The 8,975-nt window shown below is 40.6% G+C and overlaps 1 protein-coding gene across 1 annotated transcript in view; it reads left to right on the forward strand.

Moving 5' to 3' along the window:
- The window catches only part of LOC103729225 (E3 ubiquitin-protein ligase parkin-like), a 521,211-nt gene that overhangs the window by 158,342 nt on the left and 353,894 nt on the right, over window positions 1-8,975 (forward strand). The gene's annotated exons all lie outside the window — the stretch shown is intronic.

Genomic DNA, 8,975 nt, shown 5'->3' on the forward strand with positions numbered 1-8,975 from the left:
AGCAACAAGATGATAATATTTTTGCTTATGGATAAAAAAAGTCTCTGAATAACTGTATGTTTATAAAAAATCATTACTTATTTTCATCTTTGTTCTTAATGCTTTCAGTAGCTTCATTAAATTTTATTTAGCTTGTTATAGGCTAGAAATTGGGGATAGTTTTCAGACAGTCTGTGTTGTGACCCATCCATCAGAGACTCTACATGTTCTTCTTCAGACCTAACATATGCGATAAAAAAAGTCTCTGAATAACTGTATGTTTATAAAAAATCATTACTTATTTTCATCTTTGTTCTTAATGCTTTCAGTAGCTTCATTAAATTTTATTTAGCTTGTTATAGGCTAGAAATTGGGGATAGTTTTCAGACAGTCTGTGTTGTGACCCATCCATCAGAGACTCTACATGTTCTTCTTCAGACCTAACATATGCCTAGATGCAAGTTGGACAGATTTCAGAACCAAGTCCCCTGAAGTGGGACCTGAGGTGGATATTTTGCTGCTCTGAAACCTCATCTAGCTGACCAGGGAATTTGCATAGTCCCTTGGACAGTCTTTAACAAGTCTGAGAAGGAAGGGACTTTGCTACTCCAGCCCCCTCATGCTCTGTCTTCTCCCAGTCAGGATATAGTGCTGGGGTCTCTCCAGGGTTTCCCCTTCACAAGAGTTTACCTGACACTCTTTAGGGGATGTTCTCTCTTTCTGGCAACTCTTATTTCCTGTGTGGTTTTCCCTTAGCAGAATACTTTGTGATAAATCCCTTCACTTAGTGCCTGCACAGTCCCACCAAGGCAGGCGTCCTTCTACTGAAAAGCTGATCCTACAGCGATGATACTGTATAATCCTCTGACTTTGACTCCATTACACGCATAGTTCTGTTGTGTTTTGTATTACCTTGGTCTCCTGAATAACCCAAACTGCCCACCTTCCTTGTGAAAATATTAAGAACGAGAAAATGAGATTGTATCACTTCTGGGGAACACCACATGAGCAAAACAAATTTCTTCTTACCGTCCTTCATGCTATTTTCTTTAAACTCTTCTCTGTTAGAATAATTATGACAGCCCATTGTTAGTTTACTTCTTCTGCCTCCCCAAGGCTGTACCTACCTCAAGGACAGGACTTTGGTTTTATTCATCTTTGCAAACATGTAGAAACTCTTAGTTAATACTAAAGCTTAGGAAAACAAGCACATCAGTTTGTCCAGAGACAACATGTTGAAAGTACTGTTGACACAAGTTTTGTAATATTAGAGAAATACTCATTACCACAAACTTTCAAGATTTTTTTTTTCTATTTATCAGAAGTGAATTAATGAAAACCTGTTTTAGTCAGTTGGGTTTGCTAGAATAAATTACCACAGACAGGATGGCTTATAAACAACAGGAAGTTTTGGAAGCTGAAAGACCTGGAAACAGATGCTAGCATGCTTAGAGTCTCAAGTTCCTCCTCCAGGCTGTGGACTTGGAGCAGGATTCTACAAGTACACACTCCCACGGAGGACGCCATGACCTGACGACCCCCTGAAACTCATCTCCTCATACTGTCCCTGCCAGAGGAGGTCCACAAAGGAATTTGGGGTCATCATAAAGACTGAGTCTATAAAATATCTTATGGGGATAATTTGATAGGAAATCCTTGTCTCAGAGGATGAAGAGTCAGTGCCTCTTGTGGAGGAACATAGTCTACCTCTCTGCAGTGAAAGGGCTGGTGAATGTACCTGAAAGCTGAACATTTACCAAATACCGTCTCATTTAACTCGAAGCAATTGGTGTGTGAAACAAACGATAGGCTGGGTCTTGGTCTTCTTAAAACTTTTTGAGTCGTTATTAGGCTCATGTGTCAAGAAATTTGCATCTGAGTTCATTAAAGCTAAAACTGAAATAGCTTTCCAATTAAAATGCCTTAAAGCTTAAGTGGGAGGGACTTTTGTCCCAAGGAAATTGGCAGCGGCTCTGCCACATCTCTGCGGGTTGTTAGAGTCTGTGTGATGTAAATGTAAGAGGACATGCGGTTCAGGGTGGTTTGATGTGGTCTTCTTGTTAATAACCAAACGTGACTTCGAGAAGGCCGCCTGATTCTCTGAGCTTCATTTGTCTCCCCTATTAAGTGGGAAAATCATTCTTCCTTTATTCAAACAGCAGTTTTTAAAATATCAAATGAGGTAAAAGCTTTGCACATCTTTCCAAGTAAATAACATGGAGGATTGCATGGATGTAATGTGTCCGTTTCAGCTTTGATAAAGTTTCACTGCAGCCTGAGAAGAATCTTAGTTTTTTGACGTTTTATCTTTTTATATTTTTTGTTTATTTTTATGTGCTTTACATGCATGTATGTAGGTGCACCACATGCGTGCAATGCCTGCAGAGACCAGCAGAGGGTGTCAGATCTTCTCGAACTGAAGTTTCAGACACCTGCCATGAGGGTGAGGGTGCTGGGACCCGAGCTCAGATCCTGTACAGGAGCAGCCAGTGCTCTTAGCTGCAGAGCTGTCACCCCAGCCTACCCTGTTGTCTCTTTAGTGGCCACCCTAGTGGAACTCTCCTTTCACATGACGTATAGATTATAAACGAGGGAGACGGCTACCATGGTTTTGTTGTAGCTGGTTTTCTGCTTTTGGGTTGTTGTCGTTCTTTGAAGAAGATGGGGAAATTCTTTAACGTGTGTACCAGCCTCATTAAGCCAAAACACTTCTGAATGAATTCTAGTATCTGGGACAATCAGGCAAGCCACCAGTTGACTGTGCTGATTGGTATATGTTTGGCATCTGTCACAGTGAGGGCTCAGTAGCACGGTACAGTCGTTGATCAGGAAGCCCCTTGCTGGAAACAAACGGAAAGTGTTTTATCATCAGCACAAGGAAAAAAAGCACTGATGAAACTTTTGAATAACGTCAACTAGCACATGTGGGAAAAAGTTGGGATCAGGGGAAAAGTGGTTTCCAAATCAGCGCTTTAAGGAGTTTCTTTTAATTTGATATGTTGGATACATTTCAATTAGATAGTTATTTGCTTCTGTTCAGTGAAAGGGCACATCAAACTAATGTAAGCATGTGTGTTTTCAATAACTAAATTTTCCTTGGTCCAATCATGGGACCAAAACTCCATATGCTTTTACGTGTTTATAGCTTTGGGCTTAGAGTTAACATTTTAAAATTTTTATTTTTTTAATTGTGTTAACTAAATAGCCATTAGTACTTCTGAGCCGTAGATGTTATTTATACCATGAATGGGCACTATAATGACTCAAATTCTATTTAAACCTCTAACCTTTAATAACAACTCTGAACCAGCTCATGTGTTATATATCCTGCATCCTCCAGCACCGCATTCATCTGTTAATTACCCACATCTGCTGTTTCTCCCAATTACTGATTCTGAGGAGAAAATTTTTAGCCTCCTTTTCACTATTCATTCTTCTGGCAGGTTATACTTATCGAGCATGTCTACAAAGTTGATGTGAACAAAGGGACAAAACATGTGATTAATTCAAAGTTAATTATTTCAGTGTCGCCTGACAGTAATTACCTTCAAGTAATAGGTGCATTATATAAAGGTTCTTATTCTTTGTGTTATAATACCAGCAGCACAATTAGAACCAGAATTGTTTTCCTGAAGTAGGAAGGTTAACATGACCCCTGCATTAAGCACACTCACAACTGATTGAACCACAGACCCAGTAGGAAGCAAGTGTGTAACCCTGGCTGCTTTGGCAAGTGATTCACTTGTGCCATTGAACCATCCCAACCCCTTTTGTGACTTTTCCAAGAAAACAGAGCAAAGTCTGACGCCAGTAACCCACAGCAATCAAGAGCAGTTCTCTTAACTCATCTTTGGCTTGGCCCTGGAGTCCCCGGATGATCCGAGTTTAGGATGAATTTGAAATAGCTTGATAAAAACACGTAAATATGTAAAAAGTGAAAAAAAGAATATTTGAAATTAAATAGCACAAAGTTGGCTGAAATGTTCAAGTCTTTGCTTCTGTTGTGCTACAAAGTGTGTACTTTCCAGCGAGGCTTCTCTGTTCCACCATTTTGTACAACCAAGATCGCTTCTTCATTGAGACAGAGCTGTTCTGTAGCAGGGGGCCTCAAACTCCTCCTCGCCCCATTGCCCTCACCTTAGTATTGAGTCCTTGTCTTATGCCGCCTCGCCCAGCTTCATTAAAGTAACTTTTATTGTCACTGAGCTATTAACTCCTTGGTTGCCCCTTTCAAATAATTCAGGATCACAGTTTACCTTCCTATTTATTACCCTTCCCAGGTTTCCAAAGGGCAGGACTTTGCATCCTGCTATTGCCTAAAAGGAGTGGTTTGTATGATTGCATCCCATGCAGTGACTTCTCTGGACTTTGGTTGACCCACTTATCATTTACTGCACAGGGCTACTTTGAGGTTAAGTAAGATGGTCTAGAGAAGCCATCTGGTGCCAGTGGCATCGTTACTGCAGTATGTAACACATCACTCTCCTGGTCACAGGCTCAACAGCTCTAGGCACTGTATACTTAGCATGAAAGCTCTGAGACAGGGCTGGACAGATGGTCCAGAACTTCTAGGGATCTTTGCTCTCCGTTTTGTGGAGTTTGTTGCTATGTCTTATGTACTTTGTTGTTAAATCTCTAGCTAATTTGACATTTTTGAATTTTTATACAATATCTCATGCGTGTAAGTGTTGTGTAGAAATAGATAAAATACTATGTCTCATTTTCGTTTTATAATAGCCCATCAATCAGCATCCGTATGAGAGTGCTGGACTCATATCATTTCAGTTTGGCATTTTCCAGGACTGTATCTGACTACTTATGCTGTTGGGGTTGTAACATGCACTAATGGTGTCCTTGAACTTAAGCGAGTTTTCCACAAAGATGGTTTCTGAGTAATAATTCTTTAGGTAGATGGAGAGTTGTGATAGTATTTCTGATTATTTAGTTTTAATTTGCATCTTTTGAATCTTATACTTTATAATAATCATTCGCTGTTCATTTTGAGAGCTTGCTGATCACCGTTGCATTTTATATTGCTACAGAATGAAGTGTCAGCACCTCAAACTTTTTCCACATAAAGATTTTGACCATGACCATCATCTGTTATTGTAGGACCCCAAGAATCTGGTTCACAGGCCATTAAACTATGATTCAAGAAATCTCTGTCTTCTTGTCAGTAAGTCTGATGTCTATGGTAACTCCTCCACTAGGCTCCTGGAAAATGACTGCAAAACCAAGAAATATATCCCTGGTTTTCAGCCATCCTACCTGCTGCTGTATCCTCTTCACCTTCCTTTAGACAAAGGAAGTATAGGTGCAGGAGGGAGGAGAGACATGACTGGAGGGCTGGAGATGGAAATCAATCTTGGTGCAGAAAAATAGAAAGCAAATTGACATACGAGTGACACAAGCAATTATGAATGATTGTTGGTCTCTTTCCCCAAATACTAATTGATGTATGTCCAAGTTACCAAGAGGAGATGCAAATTACAGAATCCTAGCTTTCCTGTGAGAAATGGTTTTCTCCAGAAATAAATATACAAATGTTAATTTCCAATGCCCTGGATACCCATTCTTGTTAATAAATAACAATCCTTGCAGACAGAAAGACTCAATATAAATATATTTTGCAGTTCTAGCAAACACCACACTATTAAGTAATTGGCCATTGTGTTAATGTGTCCCCGGGTTTCCATTTTCCTGATTCTCCTGCTCAGAATTAAGCCGCTCTGTCTTCATGTTTCTCCCAGGCCCACAGTAATTGACCTGGCAGACCGCCACGAGCGGCCCAGAGGGTCATCACTGGGGGAAGGTGGCCTGCCTCTCTCATTTGACTGACAAGACAAGCCCTGATTTAAACATTACTGTCATGTGCTTTTTATCAGTAAATAACACTCATGGTGCTGGGTATGTGTGCACTGAAACACAGAGCCCTGTCTTTTTAGTGTACCTGCTCCTTAGCAGCTGAAGATGATCATGGTTTCACCTGACAGTAAAGGTCCTTTGTGCCGAGGACTGGCTCATTGCAATTCAATGTAGTCATGGATTTTCTCACCTGTAAACATGACAGCCATGCACATACTTCATAGGTCATTTGATCTCAAGTTATATAGTCTTCCTAGATGTTGTCTGGACTCCATATTCCAGCATAAGGCAGTGCAGAGCATGGCCTCCATCTCCACTTTGATGTATAGTGATGGGTTTTAAGTTGTTTGGATAATGGGTGTTTGGATATTTCTAGCTTTGACTTGTCTTTCTACTGCTTTGCCTGTGTTCAGTGCACTCTTGTGGAAGGGACATATTCTGATGTAAAGTTGATCTTACTATATCAAAGAAAACCAGAGAAGCTGTTCCACTGGGTGTTGAGGTTCTATAGCTTATGGGTATTTGCAAATGTAGACAAGCTTTGAAATAAACCACATGGTAGACCTTGATGTCATGATTTTTCAGCTATCACATCAGTATGTCCTGTAAATATTAAAGCATTTCACATATATGCAAATGAGAAGGGTCACAGGAAAATCTAGTTGACATGGATGTCGCTGGTGGAGAGATGGAAGATGAGGAAAGAGAGCACGTTAACGGGGGATTGATGTCAATACAGATAGGGGCAACCAGCCACTGCAGACATTCTCGTGCCAGGAAGGATTCTGTCTCTGTTTAATGTAGGGCCCCAAGAGAGGTACGTGGAGATAAAGTCACAAACATGAGAGCCCTTGATGGCAGGGTATCTTTGAGAAGCAAACATCCTAAGCTTAAGCAGCTGTCCTGGGGGTGAGTGCGTTCACCTGTCTTCATCTCTGCCCTGGAAGGGTCGCTCAGACTGCAGGGAGGGCAATGAGGGTTTAAAACTGAAGATGGCTAAAGATCATCATACCTGCTGAGCGAGAACACCAGGAGGAGATAGATTTTTGTTGTTGTTGTTTTTTTTTTTTAATTGCAGGGTAAACTTGATATTTTGCCAACTTACTAGGTCTGGTAATAGAAGGATACAACTCTGGTGACTGAGGCATTCACTATGTGAAGCCATACTAATGATGGCTAAATAAAAGCAACCCGGATCTTGGCATCCATGGTAAGGCCAAGAGGGAGCCACACTGGTGAAAACCTGTTCCCCGAGAATTCCTTCAGAACTATGTTCTCAAACAAAGGCTCACTCATTCTTTTATTGAAACAGTATCTCCAGCATGAAATGGGGAAGTAAAAGGTAGAATGATTTGTCGTTTTGTCCCTTCTGACCCCTTATGTACTAGACCGACAAGTATACCCAATCATGAACAGATGTTATCAATTTCTCTCATTTTTCATGAGATAAGTGCTGTTTGCAGCATTTTGATATGTTATACATACGCACATTCGTATATTATTTGGGATCCAGGGCAAGGAAGGGTCATGGGGGATTTGGGTCATATGCCCATGTTACAAGAGGCACACAGCTCAGTGACACTGTGTAGACTATAAAGAAAGTAATACTTGGTTGCAAGGTTAAGTAAAAGTCATTTATGCAGAGTATGTCCCTATTGTACATGTAATTCCCACAGGTGACACTTATTTGAAACTGGAGATTTGTGTGTGAGCGCTAGTGAAGTTTCAGATCATACTTTGTAGGCATTTTTGAAATATAGGATTGTATATAGGCTAGAAGGAAAACTAGAGAAAGAAATGTCCATTTATTGATTAGCTACTATGTATCAGGTGTTTGTTAATAGTTTCAAAAGCTCCCCAGGTGAACTTAATTTGATGCAAGCCTTAGCACATGCTCTAAGCAGTACGTCTGTATAATTAACTAGGCAATTACTCATTGAAGGCCCCCTCCTAAAACTTCCCTGGGAGCTTACGAGAATCTTTTCAAAGCGGATTTTTATTTTTTAATTTGTTTTTGAAAAATGTAAAACAAAGTATGCTTTTCAGTAGCAGTGATACATTTTAGAATTACAGCACCCAGCGAAAAAAGCAGATTTCTCAGGGTTTTCACTTTCTGGCCTCTTACTCTGACATTCCAGGACTATCAATCAGTATTCCTTGGAATTTTCAGAAATTTCAAAACTGTGGTTATTTTAAACATACTTCTAACAGTCTTTATATTATTTGAATAGCTAAAGTTCTTATTTAAAGAATAGTAAAGGACAGTTTCTGCTCCTTGCCCTCCTAGGTTGAGTAGTTCAAGGGGACTATGGGCATCTCTCAAAATGCCCTGTAATTGTGGTGGGTCACCTGTCCTCTTGATCAAGGAGGCTGAGGAGACCCCACAAGATGGACTCAAACCAGTGTCCAGTCTACAACGAGGAGGTTCAACACAGAGGAATCACTTCCTCCGTGCTTCCAAGTGAAGCCAGCCATGGTCAAGCAGGACCTTTGACTTATCTTCACATAGGCGGAACTGGTAAAAGAAAGGAGCCAGGGGCTCCTCCCAAGAGCATGTGACTCCTGAGGCACAGATCCTCAAAAGACCTTAAGAGTAAAAATAAATTGGTTTATCTGGGCCAACTGTATGGCCTTAAACACCCAAAAGGAAATTATAACCAAAGATTAAAGGGGTCAACATAATTTTTTAAGAGTCCATGTGTATAGCTAAAGGCTACATAACAAACAACAATGCCAGACAGGAGATACCTTCTTTTGAGTTGTTGGCCAGGCTAGCCAAAGGGACTCCCAGATAGTAAGCGGCATAGAACTGGGAAAATAAACAGCAGACCCTAATCTAATCTAAAGGAATGTGGACAACTGATTACTGCTAGATGAGGAACAGCTGACCTTCCTAAAACAAAGACCTCTAGATAGGCTGACTAGATTCACCAGATGGACAAGTAGTGGGGAATGGCTGGGGGTGCCAACAACACAGTGGACTGTAGCAGGGATAACAGAGTATAAGGGCTTTAGTGGGGGGAGGGAGGCAATGGGAGGGTGCCATCTGGGAAGTGGGTGTATAGCTGAATAAGATGCTTTGGGATATTCTGTGTGATACACAAAAAAAATCAACAAATTTTTATAAAGTA

The sequence above is a fragment of the Nannospalax galili genome, unplaced genomic scaffold (genome assembly GCF_000622305.1).
Source record: "Nannospalax galili isolate Female #2095 unplaced genomic scaffold, S.galili_v1.0 scaffold372, whole genome shotgun sequence".
In the NCBI taxonomy this organism is placed as follows: Eukaryota; Metazoa; Chordata; class Mammalia; order Rodentia; family Spalacidae; genus Nannospalax; species Nannospalax galili.